Source organism: Phaseolus vulgaris, chromosome 10 (genome assembly GCF_051622355.1).
Source record: "Phaseolus vulgaris cultivar YP4 chromosome 10, ASM5162235v1, whole genome shotgun sequence".
Taxonomy (NCBI): domain Eukaryota; kingdom Viridiplantae; phylum Streptophyta; class Magnoliopsida; order Fabales; family Fabaceae; genus Phaseolus; species Phaseolus vulgaris.
In genome coordinates this window covers 28,056,730-28,071,373 of record NC_143507.1, presented here as the reverse complement: position 1 = coordinate 28,071,373, position 14,644 = coordinate 28,056,730, and positions in this window count along the sequence as shown.

Here is a 14,644-nt window from a genome sequence, read left to right as displayed (position 1 = left end):
TCCTCGCCTGCACTCGCTCGACGGCGAGGAGGTCTTTATCTCGCCTCAGGGCGCGCGAGGGCGTTGAGGTCTTTTAACCGGTGCCTCCGATCGCCGAAAGACGATGAGGACTTTAACTTTAACTGATGCCGCCAATCGCCGAAAGACGATGGGGACTTAGAAACTTTTTAGAAAGCATGCAACATAACTCCAACTTGCCTTAAATCACATATAAGTGACAAGGTCTTTCTTCAAAACTTTCGAAAAACAACACGCATGCAATCTAAAACACTTTAAACTTTGAAAACTCTTCTTTATTGGGTGACCTCATTAAAAACCCTCCTTAGGGAAAAAAGAGTGCCCCCTCCAAACTGTTTTAACCGAAACATTGTAATATAACTTCGTGTTTGTCTTTACTTACAAAGTTCTTAACTGTAATATAACTTGAGGTGCGTGGCGTTCCAAGGGCGAGGAATCGCCCCTCCTTCCAATGTCTCTAAGCGGTAGGCGGCGTTCCCGAGCGCCTCGGTTATTCTGAACGGTCCCGTCCACTTAGGTGACAACCTATTCTCCATCTCGTACTGGTGGGCCTTTCTCATCACCAGGTCACCTTCTCTGAACTGTCTTGGCATCACCTTCGAGTTATATCTTCGTTCAATCCTTCTCTTCACCGCCTCAGCTTTCAATCTCGCCTCCTCACTGACCTCATCAGCAAATCCAGATTCAGCCTTCTTTCCTCATTCGAGTCTTCCTCCACGAAGTTCTGGAATCTCGGTGAGCTCTCTTGGATTTCTACTGGAATCATCGCGTCGCATCCATAGACCAGGCTGAACGGAGTCTCATGGGTCCCTGACTGCTCGGTGGTGTGGTACGCCCAAACTATACGGGGTACCTCCTCAGCCCAACTTCCTTTGGCTTTCTCTAGCCTTCTCTTCAACCCTCTCAGCAGCACCCGATTGGCTGACTCTACTTGGCCATTCGTCTGAGGGTGCTCGACGGATGCAAATACTTGTTGAATTCCCACCCCTTCGCACAGCTTCTTCAACAGGTGACTTGCAAAATGAGTCCCATTGTCCGACACCAGGCGCTTGGGCACACCAAACCGGCACCCGATGTTTTTCCACACGAAACCCTCGATCTTGTGTGCGGTGATCTGGGCCACTGGTTCTGCTTCGATCCACTTGGTGAAATATTCAATCGCCACCACCAAGTACTTCATCTGCCTGATCGCTAGCGGGAATGGTCCCAGGATGTCGATTCCCCATGTATGAAACGGCCAAGGGCTATAAATCGACTTCAACTCCTCGGGAGGCGCCTTGTGCCAGTCGGCGTGCTGCTGGCATTGCTTGCAGCACTGCGCATACTTCTTGCAATCTTCTCTCATTGTTGGCCAGTAGTAACCTGCACGGAGAGTCCTTGCGGCCAGAGCTCGACCCCCGACGTGGCTTCCGCATATCCCTTCATGGAGCTCTGCCATAATTCTTGTACATTTCTCGCCATGCACACATTCCAGGAGTGGGTGAGTGAACCCAAACCTGTACAGCTCGCCATCAATCATTGTGAACTTGCTAGAATTCTTCTTTATCTTCCTAGCCTCTATCGGATCCAGCGGGAGGAGGCCATCCGCCAGGCACCGCTTGTACTGCGTTACCCAGGTGTCTGGCTCATGCGTGGCGCAGACCTGCGTCATGTTCACCCTCTCCCCCCGACATGCTCTTATTCTCAGCGATCTCAAGGTTTCTTGAGTCAAAGACCTGTGACTCCTCGCCGTTTTCTCCGTCGATTTGCTTATCTGAAGAACCAGGTGATCTGCCACAAATGCTCTAGGCGCCTTCAGAGTTTCTTGAATCACCGTCCTCTGCCTACCCCCCTTGCCCGAACTGGCGAACTTGGCTAGCAAGTCAGCTCGGGCATTCTGCTCCCTGGGCACATGCACCACTTCAAAGGAGGCAAAGGAACTCTTCAATTCCTGTACATACTCCAAGTAAGCCGCCATTTGTGGATCTTTAGCCTGGAACTCGCCTGTTACTTGCCCCGTGACTAACAGCGAGTCACTCTTAGCCATCATTACCCTGGCTCCCATCTCCTTAGACAGCAAGATATCGACGATCAGCGCCTCATATTTTGCTTGATTGTTGCTGGCTTTGAAGGCAAACCTCAGAGATTGTTCGATCAGCACGCCGTTGGGCCCCTCCAAGATGACCCCAGCACCGCTACCCTGTTGGTTCGACGATCTGTCCACTGAAAGCACCCAACGGAAGTCATTCCCTTCAACTCGTGTCGCTTCAGACGAGAGCTCGACCACGAAGTCTGCGAAGATCTGCCCCTTGATCGGACCTCAGGGCTCATACTTAATATCAAACTCCGACAGCTCCACTGCCCACTTCACTATCCTCCCCGCAACATCGGGCTTCTTCAAGACCTTCTGGATGGGCAGGTCGGTCATCACCAGTATCGTGAAGCTATGGAAATAGTGGCGTAACCTCCTCGCCGAAAAGACTACTGCCAGTGCAGCCTTCTCCAGGGTTTGATACCTCGTTTCGGGGCCCTGCAACACCTTACTAACAAAATAAATAGGCCTTTGAGCCTGATCTTGGTCCTGGGCGAGCACCGCACTCACCGCCCTCTCAGTTACAGCAAAATACAACCTGAGAGGGGTTCCCACCAGCGGTTTGCACAAAACCGGCGGGCTTGCCAGATATTCCTTAAGCTTGACGAAGGCTTCCTCACACTCCTTCGTCCAGGCAAATTTGTTATTGCACCTTAAGCACTGGAAATATGGATGGCCCTTCTCTCCGCTAGCCGACACGAAGCGAGACAGGGCGGCCATCCGACCTGTAAGCTGCTGCACTTCCTTCACGGTGGTCGGGCTCCTCATCGCCAAGATGGCAACACACTTGTCAGGGTTGGCCTCTATTCCTCTTTCGGTTAAGAGGAAACCCAAGAACTTTCCAGCCTCCACGCCAAAGATGCACTTCTCAGGATTCAGCTTAAACCTAAACTTGGCGATCGTAGTGAACAACTCCTCCAAGTCCGCAACGTGCTTGCTTTTCTCTGGCAAGGTCACGACCATGTCATCCACGTACGCTTGCACATTCCTTCCCAGCATAGGCAGTCTTCTCTTCATCCATGGGATGCATCTTGATCTGGTTATACCCCGAGAAGGCATCCAGGAAACTCAACAACTTACACCCTGCAGCACTGTCCACCAGGGCATCTATGCTTGGCAAAGGATACGAATCCTTTGGGCAAGCCTTGTTTAGATCAGTGAAATCGACGCACATGCGCCATTTCCCATTGCTCTTCTTCACCAGGACGACATTGGCCAGCCAATCAGGGTACTGCACCTCCCTGATATGGCCTGCAGCGAGGAGTTTCTGTGTTTCGTCTCTAATCGCCTGCCTCCTCTCCTCGTTGAACTTCCTTCTCCTCTGGCGTACCGGTCTGACCTGATTGTCCATCGCCAAATGATGGCACAGGAAATCGGGATCGATCCCGGGCATGTCCGAAGCGGACCATGCAAACGCATCCAGATGCCGTTCTATCACCTTGGCGATCTGGTCCAGGAGCTCAACCTCCAGAGATCTTCCCAGCTTGAAGATCTTTCCTTCGATCTCTCTCGAGCCACTGCTCGACGGGTTTTGGTCTGGTTTCTCTGGCGATCACCGCCCTGGCGATTCCCAACTTCCTTGCTTCCTCAGGGCGATTCCTCGCCTCTTCCTCCTCTAGACCGGCGTTCCCCTCCCCTAGCTCAGCATCTACCATCACCATGTCGCTTCTGGCGGTCTCCTCCATCACCGTCGGCCTGGGCTTCACACCGGGTGGCGGGGTGGTTGTCACGTAACTCACAGACCTTTTGTTTTTCAGGCTATTCTCATAGCATTTCTTTGCATCTTTCTGGTCGGATCTGATGGTGATCACCACCCCCTCCATAGATGGCAACTTCACCTTCATGTGCCGGGTCGACGGTATGGCGCCTATTCTGTTGAGCGTGGGTCTTCCCAGCAGAATGTTCTATGCTGAGGGAGCATTTACGACAAGGTACTTGATTTTCTCTGTTCTCGAACCCGCCTCATCTGTAAACGTAGTCCTCAACTCGATGTACCCCCTGACCTCCACCTGGTCACCAGCGAAACCATACAAACACCCTCCATAGGGCCTCAGCTGGTCAAGGGGTAACTCCAACTGCGTGAAAGTCGGCCAGAACATCACATCTGCCGAGCTTCCACTAGTGCAAAAAGAAGAAAAGGATACGCTTTATTTAATGCGGTTTTTGCGCTACCCGCTTTCGAAAAAAACGCGGTGGCATTTTTGAAATTATTTTGATTTACGAATGCGGTTATTTGAATAACCGCATTCGTAAATCAAAGCGCTTGATTTACGAATGCGGTTATCTGAATAACCGCATTCGTAAATCAAAATTCTTTGATTTACGAATGCGGTTTTACCTTTAACCGCATTCGTAAATCCTTTTTTACCTTAAATTTTGAAGCGCGCCACACACAATTTCAAACTTTATTTCTCGTCTTTGCCTTCGTTTCGCGTTTGCACTCTGAGTTCGTCTCCTTCTACTGCATCTGCATTCCATTTGTGCAATGTAAGTTTCTTGAACTCTCTTTTTTCCTCTTCATCTTCACAAATATATGCATAAATGTTTTTCGTTTTTCTTATATATGTTTTTTTTCTTGCATTAGTGGTCTCGAAGCACTCTTTCATTGTCTTCGTGGTTTTTTGTGGATTTTTTGATTTGGTCCGTTGCTGCTTCCTGTCCGTCGTCGCTTCTGCTGCCGCCACCGTTGTTTGCTCCCGTGACTCTTCATCAATCTTGGCTTTACACAAGATTGACGATGTTTTAAAATTTTTAATTTTTTTTAATGATTCGGCATATACAAGTGCGGTTAAAGCAAATAACCGCACTTGTAAATGGTATTTATAAATGCGGCTATATAACCGCATTTATATTTCTTGATTTACAAGTGCGTGTTGATCAAATGCGGTTATAAAACCGCATTTATAAATTCAAAACAACCGCATTTGTTTTATGTTTCTGCACTAGTGTTCCTTGGTCCACCAGAACCCTGTGGACCTTCCTTCCTGCCGTGATCAGCGAGATGACTATGGGGTCGTTGTCATGAGGCACAACGTCCCGAAGATCATGCTTTGTGAACGTAATGTCCACATCCGGCGAGTGGTCTTCAAACATATCCACCGTCATCACAGACCTCGCGTACTTCTTCCTTTGTGACGCGGTGCATCCACCACCCGAGAAGCCCCCTACAATGGTGTGGATTTCCCCGTGTGTAGGCATCTCGTGCTGCTGAGCCTCACCACCTGCTGGTTGGGAGCTCGACGCGCCCCCCGTCCTTCTGTCCAGCAAGTAGTCGTTTAGGAACCCGCTCTTGACCAGATCGTCGAGCTGGTATCCTAAAGCCAAGCACGAATCCACGGTGTGGCCAAAGCCCTGGTGGAATTCACACCAGGCGTCTGGCTTTGGTCCCAGCACCTTGTCGCCCACCTTCTCGGGCGCTTTCAACCTAGCTGATATATTGGGAATGGCGATCAGGTCCGCCAATCCCATGACAAACTTGTGCTTAGGCGGGCGATTGTACTCCCGCCGTGCTGGTTGAGGGCGCCCTTGGCCCCTGCCCTTGTTCTTCCTTGGATCGTAAGGATGGCGAGTCCTCTGATCCCTCCTAGCCACCGCTGTCTCCAGCACCCTCTGTGGCTGGATCCTGGTCTGGGCGCGTGGCCTAGCGGGAGCCACGCTTCCCCTCTTTTCGGCGACCTCACTCTCATCGGCGATGTGGGCCACCGCAAGTCGCCTAACCTCAGCAAACGTGGCAGGGTGAGCCCTGATCAATGCTTCGCAGAATGGTCCCGGCAGCACGCCCTTCTTAAATGCGTAGACTAGCATCTCTTCATCTTTGGCCGGCGATCGGACCATCTGCGCCCCAAAACGATTCAAGTAGTCCCTGAGGGACTCTCCCTGATACTGCCTTATGTCGAACAAGTCATAAGACACCCTGGGCGGTGCCTTGTTCACGATGTACTGCTCGACGAAGATCTTTGAAAACTGTTGGAAGTTGGTTATGTGACCTGTAGGCAGGCTCACAAACATCTTGCAGTACACGGCGTCTGATCCTCCTGACAGCATCATCTGCGTATGGAACGTGGTGAGATGAGCTTCAGGATCCTCCACGCCGGTGAAAACAGCCTTCACAGGTACCACACTCGCAGGGATAGGCGTGTCGGTAATCGCCTGAGCAAAAGGCATAGGAAAAACGCGAGGCGGCGTTGACGGCGCGACCTCTTCAGCGACTGGACGCCCTCGTTGCTCCTGAAGAGCTTGACGCAGTTCTTCAGTCACTCTGCTAAGCTCGTCATTCCTGGCCCGAGAGGCGACCAGGTCCTCGTGCATTCTTGCCTGCTCTATAAGCGAGGCTTCCACATTCGCCTGCAGCGAACGCATGATTTCCACCATCTGCGCCATAGTCATGGCGCCTTCAGCGGCAACAGGTGCAACTGGACTTGAACGGTTGCTTCTCATTTTTCTCATGAAAACTTGACAAATCACAGAGAGTAATGAACAACACCTTCTTCAGCGACGATCAATTCAGCGATCAATCGGTCAGAATTTCGCGAAACTCCGAAAGAAACCTCAAGAACACAGCGAACCTCCACAGAAACCTGCAACACCACCAGAAACCGACGCTTCTCCCACGAAAAAACAAATGAGCCAAAGAACTCAGATCTCGCCGATCAAAACTCGCGTAAGCAGCAAGAACCTTCACCTCACCGAACAAAAATCAAACGAACAGTGGAAAACGCGAAATCACCGAACAAAACCTAGATGAACAGCGACAATGGTTGCACCAGCACACAACCACACAGAAACTGCAGAAACCTCCAAGAACTCGTGTTGTGGATGGGAACAGGTTTACACGGCCCCACGGTGGGCGCCTGATGATCCTGCCTGTTGACCAGAACGCTGGAGCTTTGCCTCGTCCAACTTGGATCGACTTCTGCGCCGTGTCTGCCTCCGTCTTTCACCGTGATTCACCTCAAGAACCTGCAAAAGAACAGAACGGCGCCGCTGCGGCCGATCACGCTCCGACGCCAAAGTCAGCGACTGAACCACCAATTACTAAGAGTAACACTCAAGAACTCTCAAGGAACCGTGCAATGTTCTCTCTCAGTATACTCAAGACTCGCAAGCGTAAAGAAGACAATCTGAATGTGCGTACCTCAGAAGTTCGTTGGAAACTCTTATATACCTGGACACTTTCTCTCTCCTGGCAGTTACACATCTGGACACATGGCTCGCATCCAGCTGTACACGTGCCATCATCTGGAGCATCCTTGACTTGGGCGCTACTTCTGACTCTTCTTTGGCTAAGTTACTTATGCATGATACTACTCAGTGCATAGTTGTCTTGGAGCGTGATCTCTTCTGGATGGCGAGTTTGGGTGCCTTCGTACACACCTTCCCTGTGGTCTCGCCGGCCGCCTTCATGATCTGCACCGCCTGTTTCATCGTATATGCTCAAGTAAGCTGTCCCCCGACCTCATCCTCTGGCCAGCTGGGAAATGTCTATCTGCCTTCATCTTCGGCGATGTCCTTGTTTCGGCGATCTCTAATCACTTGGTCGCCTGGGTTTACATCTGGCGACTTCATCTTCAACCCGGTGACCGCCGGTTCTGGTGTGCTGGAGATCGGAGCACGCCAACTTAATAACTGGCGACTACACGAGCCCCCCGACTTCCTTCCCTTCTGCCAGCCAGGCGTCCCATCAACACGCCTATACAATAGCTTGATGCCACGTCATCACTTCCGACTACCAGGGCGGTACACTTACTATCTTTTTAGGATTAGCAACATTTATCAACAGATATTTTACGTGCAGCAAACAGATAAAATATCTCTTTATATTTTATCTTATATCTTTATAAAATATCTCTTTATATTTTATCTTATATCTTTATATTTTATCTTATATCTTCATAAAATATCTCTTTATATTTTATCTTTAAGCACATACAACTTGAATTTAAATCATAGCACATCATTAGAAAATTAGGCCCATTAACCAAACAGGCCCAACACCGCTACCTTGACTCTAAGTCCATGGTCGAGCTTACTTTTATCCTATCCGAGAAACAAGTAGTAGTTTGTCCAAGACCGAGGATCGAGCTCCTATCTAGTACAAATATGTTTGTTAATTAATTAAATAATTTTTTGCTTCTTCTAAGTGTGTGAATTCTAGATATGGCACTTAATTGTTTTTTTCTTCTATATTGTAGAAGTGGATAAAATTTTATTTATGTTTTGATTTTAATTGTTTGTATATGTTAAATGATGAATTATTTATTAAATACCATGTTAGTATGTTAGTGAAGAATTAGGATAAATATATGTATTTTTCTTGCAGTAGTAACTTTATATATAAGTTGATCTTTATATCTTTGAATTTTGCTATTAAATATGAAATACTTAAATAAATAAGGATACAAATTTTAAATAATGGAAATACAATTATTTATATCATATTAACTATTTTTTTCTTAAAAAAATAATTTTAAAAAAATGTTAGTCAAAGGTTAACTTTTTCGATTACCAAAGGATACCACTGACAAAAGGATACAAAAAAAATAGCAAAACAAAATGAAATATTTTTTCAGTACTAAAACATAATATACAATTTATTAAAAACCATAAGTAAAAGAATACATGTGTCAATTTTATTTGTCATCATTTAAAAAAAAAAGTCATCACGAACGCAAATAAACCAGAAGATCAAAATCAAAATAATTTTTTTATCGAGAATCAAAATGGAAGAAAAAAAAATACTTAAAGTCTATATCCATTCATAATAAGGATGAACTATAAAAAAATGTTTTCTTGTGCATTTTACCATTTTTAGTCATTATATAATCTTACTATGTCAGTCTTATCTTTAATGATCAACTTTTGAAATTTGAATACAAAACAACTATAATAATACTTTGTTGTATTTTGTTTTTATTTTATTTCGATAGTTATTGATCCTGCCGGTTGACCAGAACGCAAGAGTCTTGCCACGACAAAGGTATCTTCCTCTGGATCGGCTTTGCACCACGCTAGCTTCCGTCCTTCACACCTCGATTCTCCTCAAGAACCTGAAAAAGACAAAGTGGAGCCGCTGTGGCCGATCGCGCTCCGACGCTCAAGTCAGTGACGGAATCACCAAAACTCTAAGAGAGAAAAGCTAAAACTCAAGGAACCGTGCAAAATCTCTCTCAGCGTACTCAAGTGTTCTCAAAGCGTAAAGAAGTGTTCTAAACGCGCGTACCTCAGAATCTGTTAAGAGTTCCTTATATACTTGTCATTTTCTCTCTCCTGACGGTTACACCTCTGGACACGTGGCTCGCATCCAGCTGTACACGTGTCACCATCTGGAACGTCCTCTGCTTGAGCGTCACTTCTACTCTTCAGGATGTTCGACTAAGTTACCCATGCAAGGAGTAACTCGGTGGGTAGCTGCCTTCCTGATCCTTCGGCGATGTCCCTCCTCTCGGCGATCTCTGACCACTTGGTCGCCTAAGCTCACATACGGCGACTATGACACAAGCCTGGTGACCGCCGGTTTAGATATGCTAGAGATCGGAGCACGCCAACTTAACGATTGGCGACTACACAGACTTCCCGATGTACTTCCCTTTTGCCAGCCAGGTGTTCCGCTCAACATGCCTATATTATCGCTTGCTGCCACGTCATCACTCCCGACTACCTGGTCGGTACACAAGCCCCCCAGTCTTAAGCGGAGACTTGTCCAGCGAAAAGACTAAGAGGTCACGTCACTGTCGATCTACGTGGCGCTGGTACGGATTTCCGTACGTCCGTACCCTCTGCCTTTCTAACGCTCCACCAAACCCCCTTTTTTAATCGCTCGACACGTGGCTTCATCAACGGTCGTCTTCAGCTGTCGTTTGCGCTTCCGAAAACGTTCGAAAAACCCTTAAACCCCTTGCGCTTCCACTGTTCCATCATCTTTCTGCATTCTCAAACGTTCTAAGTTTTTCTCTGCGAACCCACGAAGCTTCTCAACTCTCTCAATCTCCAACTCTTCAACGCTCATCCGATCACAAAAAGGTACCCCTTTTACTTCTTCTGTTGATATTTGCTGCATTTTAACCGATTCGCATCATCCATTATCTGTCTGAAGCATACGTTGTGGGCTATTTTTTCCTTTTCTCCTTCTCTCGTAGCTTAGGGCTTCGTTCTTCGTCACGTTCATCCCAGCGAACTCTTGTTCGTTCGCTCTGTCTTCTTCGTTCTCAATCGAGTCGTTCTCTGTTAGCTTCGTTTCATCCTTTTTCTCTTTCCCTTGCAGTTCTTGCGATGGCTCAAATGAAGTCCACCGCGAACCCTCCTCCTTCGTCGCGAAACCTTCCACCCCAAGCGCGTAGGGTTGCTCCTGGGGCAAATCCTCCACCAGCGCGTAACCCACCACGAGCATCTGGTGCTCCTTCTAATCAGGTTGAGAGGCCTGCTTCTTCTCACGCCAATCCCGCTCAGGCAACTCCGCCAGTCGCCGGAGGGGCTTCCTTGCCTCCAAAAGACTACAAGGAACTCCATCCTTGGGTCACCCCAATCTTGTTAAAAGAGACTTCTTCAATAAACACGGAGTTGGGCGTGCTCCGTTTAAGGAAAGGAGACCAGTCCGACCTCTCCTTCCACAAGGAGCATGATAGCAAGGTGGTCGTGCTGCCCTGCTTCCCAAGTGAGCCAATTTGCGCGGACGACAAAGGGAACAACGGCGAATTGTTCTGCTTCCTCTACGCCACCTTCTTCAAGAAAGTGAAGCTCAGGCTTCCCTTTACTCGCTTAGAGAGAGAGCTGCTAACCGAGCTCGACATCGCCCCCGCCCAGCTTCATCCCAACAGCTGGGCGTTTATAAGGGCGTTCCAAATCATCTGCGCACATCTGGGGCTGCCGGCTTCAGTAGATGTCTTTCTTTTCCTGTTCAAGGCTAAGAATCCCGGAGACCGCCTCTGGATTAGCTTAAACGGTATTGCTGGGAGGTCAATCCTCTCAATCTTCCAGCAATCTTACAAAGACTAGAAAGGAAAGTTCGTCAAGGTGCGCCCAAACGAGCAAGACCCCTCACTGCTCGACGGTTTCCCCTTGTACTGGGTACACAAGGGGAACAAAGACTCCAAGGAATGCTTCAGGAGGCCAAGGAGTCCCGACAACATGGGCGAGCTAGACAAAGATCTCTGCCTTTTCTGGAATAGCGTAGCAGCTGCCAACATCACCTTCCCTACCGCCTCAATCATCTCCTTCGAGTTCTCCGAGGGCCAACTTGAAGCTCACATAGGTCAGCCCCTACCCCAGCACCAAGACTCTTGTTTTGTGTTGGAACTAACTTAGCGTTTCTACCATTCCATCCTTTGGCGTTCTGCTTGTTCTGTATTGGTCTTGATTTTGAATCCATGTGCCACTTGTTTGCGTTATTCCTGCGTGCATATACTTGTATATCTTGCTTCTGCTTTTGTGCTTACTCATCTATTTTCTACCCTGTGCAGACTTCATCGCCCGGTCTCACAAGCTTGCGACGGGCTCCCAAACCGTGCCCAACTCGGTAGTGGAGATCGTCGTTGCGCAGGGCAGAACTCCTCCCCAAGGTCCAACTCCTTCGGGGGCACTACCAGCCCCACAAAGAAAAAAGCTTGTCCTGAGGAAGCCCAAGAGAAAAACTCCTCAGGTGGTACAAGAGGAAGAAGAGGATGATGAGGCGACTGAAGATGCCCTCGTCACCAAGAGAACAAGGGTGGCTCCCTCTTCACCACCTGCACTCCCAACTCCAACACCGCCCTCACCTCCAGCTCCAACGCAACCAGTCCAAGCGACACCCTTGGCTGTCGCGCCCCCTGTGGTTGAAAGCAGCGTCCCCAATTTTATTGACAACCCTCCAAGCGCCTCCACGCCATTCGTATCTGCTAGAGAGGGTCCTCCTTCAACCACCTCTATCGCTGGGGCCGCACCAGGAGGAGATGAGGGTGGTCATAACTCGCCAATATTGATAATAGAGTCTCCGACTTCACCGCCACGCCACGAAGCCCCCCTCGCCCTTCAAACGCAAGAGGGCGGTGGTGAAAGTCAGCACCAAGCTCCCCCAGCACCTCCTCCAGCCTCGAGCCTCCCATCCTTCATCGAAGAGGTCTGGGGACCCTTTACAGCCAAGCTGAAGATGATGGCAGAGGATCTCCCATCAATTATATCGAAGGCTGTGAAGAACTCGAACAAAAAGCTCCTCGGGAAAGTTGAAAAGGAGAGGGACGACACCGTGGCTGAGCTCGCCAAAGCTCGAGAGGAGGCCACGAAGATCGCTGCAGAGCTGGCTCAGGCTCGGGAGGAAAACAAAAAGGCTGCTAAGGAACTTGCTCAGGCTCGTGAAGAAACCGAAAAGCTGAAGAGACAAACTGACGAGCTGAAGAAACAAGCTCAAGAGCTCGAGCAAAGCTCCGCCCAAGTCCTTTCCACCGGGTTCGACGCCGCTTTGGAGCAAGTCTCGTGCCAATACCCCGAGCTTGATCTCTCCATGATATCAATCTGCAACGAGGTGGTGGATGGGAAGATCGTGCCCTCTGAAGATTAATCGTCTCCCTCCATCATCTTGTTTTTTGAAACTTGGCGCTTATTTCTGTTTGTAAGAACTTTATATGTAATTCTTCTTCGTATGTACCTGAACTGATATTGCTTTATATAACTTCTTCTGCTTAAGATGTTGTTTTCTAATATCGTGCCTCAAACGCCTCTTACTCGCTGTGTGATTAACCAACATAACCGATAGAACTCGCTTAAACAAATTAACTTAGCAATTCCTCGGGCTTTACTGCTTTGAACTCGACCAAACTGTTAATCTTATAACAATTTATCAAACTCTTAACTCAAAGTAAAATTTGAGCAACTATTAACTCTCAAACGATGACATTTAACACAACTTCCAAACTTAAGGCAATAAGTTACTTACTAGGCAGCAGGTTTTAACTTAAACTTGTATCACAATACAGTTTACCTGATCTGCCCGGCAAGGTTAGCCTTTACCCTCGTCATCGCCGGGAATTCTTCTGATCGCCATAGGGTTCTGGCGATGTAAGCTTTCTTTGCCTTCATAACTTTGACTATTGTTCCCTCATCTGGGGGTAGAGGCGCCTTTCGGATCCTTCTCTACCTCCCTGAGTTTCAGAACAAAGAACTGGATAGCGAGGTGTTCTCTTTGAACCTACCTTAGCTATCTCTTAAACCTCTTTCACCCTTCACGCCATACTTGAACTCGTTCAGGACGAGAAGGATTTTATCTGCCCTCACACCGCCTACAAGCGTGGAAGTTTTCTCTGGTCTTACTAAGTCAATATTGATGTTTCACTTAAAGGGGGAAAGGCGTTTTCCTTCCCTTCCCGCCGTTTAAGGTCACGAACACCCCTGACTTTTCAGTTCATCTGGCCTGAACTCACTCTGAGGTGAGAAGGACTTTTTCTCGCCTGAACTCGCTCAACGGCGAGAAGGACTTTATCCTGCCTGAACTCGCTCAACGGCGAGAAGGACTTTATCTTGCCTGAACTCGCTCAACGACAAGAAGGACTTTCTCTGGCCTGAACTCGCTCAACGGCGAGAAGGACTTTTTCTTGTCTGAACTAGCTCAACGGCGAGAAGGACTTTTTCTAGCCTGAACTCGCTCAACGGCGAGAAGGACTTTTTCTTGCCTGAACTCGCTCAACGGCGAGAAGGACTTTCTCTGGCCTGAACTCGCTCAACGGCGAGAAGGACTTTTTCTCTTTCTCGCCTGCACTCGCTCGAGGGCGAGGAGGTCTTTTACTCTTTCTCGCCTGCACTCGCTCGGGGGCGAGGAGGTCTTTTACTCTTTCCTTGCCTCAAGACACACGAGAGCGTTGAGGTCTTTGATCATCGTCGGTGCCTCCGATCGCCGAAAAAAGATGAGGACTTTAAAACTTTTACTGATGCCGCCAATCGCCGAAAAACGATGGGGACTTTAAAACTTTTACTGATGCCGTCAATCGCCGAAAAACGATGGGGACTTTAAAACTTTTACTGAGAAAGCATGTAGCATAACTTTAAACTTGCCTTGAACCACATACGAGTGATAAGGTCTTTTTTCTAAAACTTTCGAAGCAACAAGCATGCAATCTTAGAAGCTTTAAACTTTGAAAACTCTTCTTTATTGGGTGGCCTCATTAAAAACCCTCCTTAGGGAAAAAAGAGTGTCCCCTTCAAACTGTTTTAACAGAAAGCTTGTAAATCTCTTCATGTACGTTTTTACTTACAAAGCTTTAACTATAATATAACTTGAGGTGTGTGGCGTTCCACGTGCGAGGAATCGCCCCTCCTTCTAACGTCTCTAAGCGGTAGGCGCCGGTCCCGAGCGCCTCGGTTATTCTGAACGGTCCTGTCCACTTAGGCGATAATTTATTTTCCATCTCGTACTGGTGGGCCTTCCTCATCACCAGGTCGCCCTCTCTAAACTGCCTTGGCATAACCTTCGAGTTATACCTTCGCTCAATCCTCCTTTTCACTACCTCAGCCTTTACCCTTGCCTCCTCCCTGACCTCATCCAGTAAATCCAAATTCAACCTTCTTTCTTCGTTCGAGTCCTCCGCCACAAAG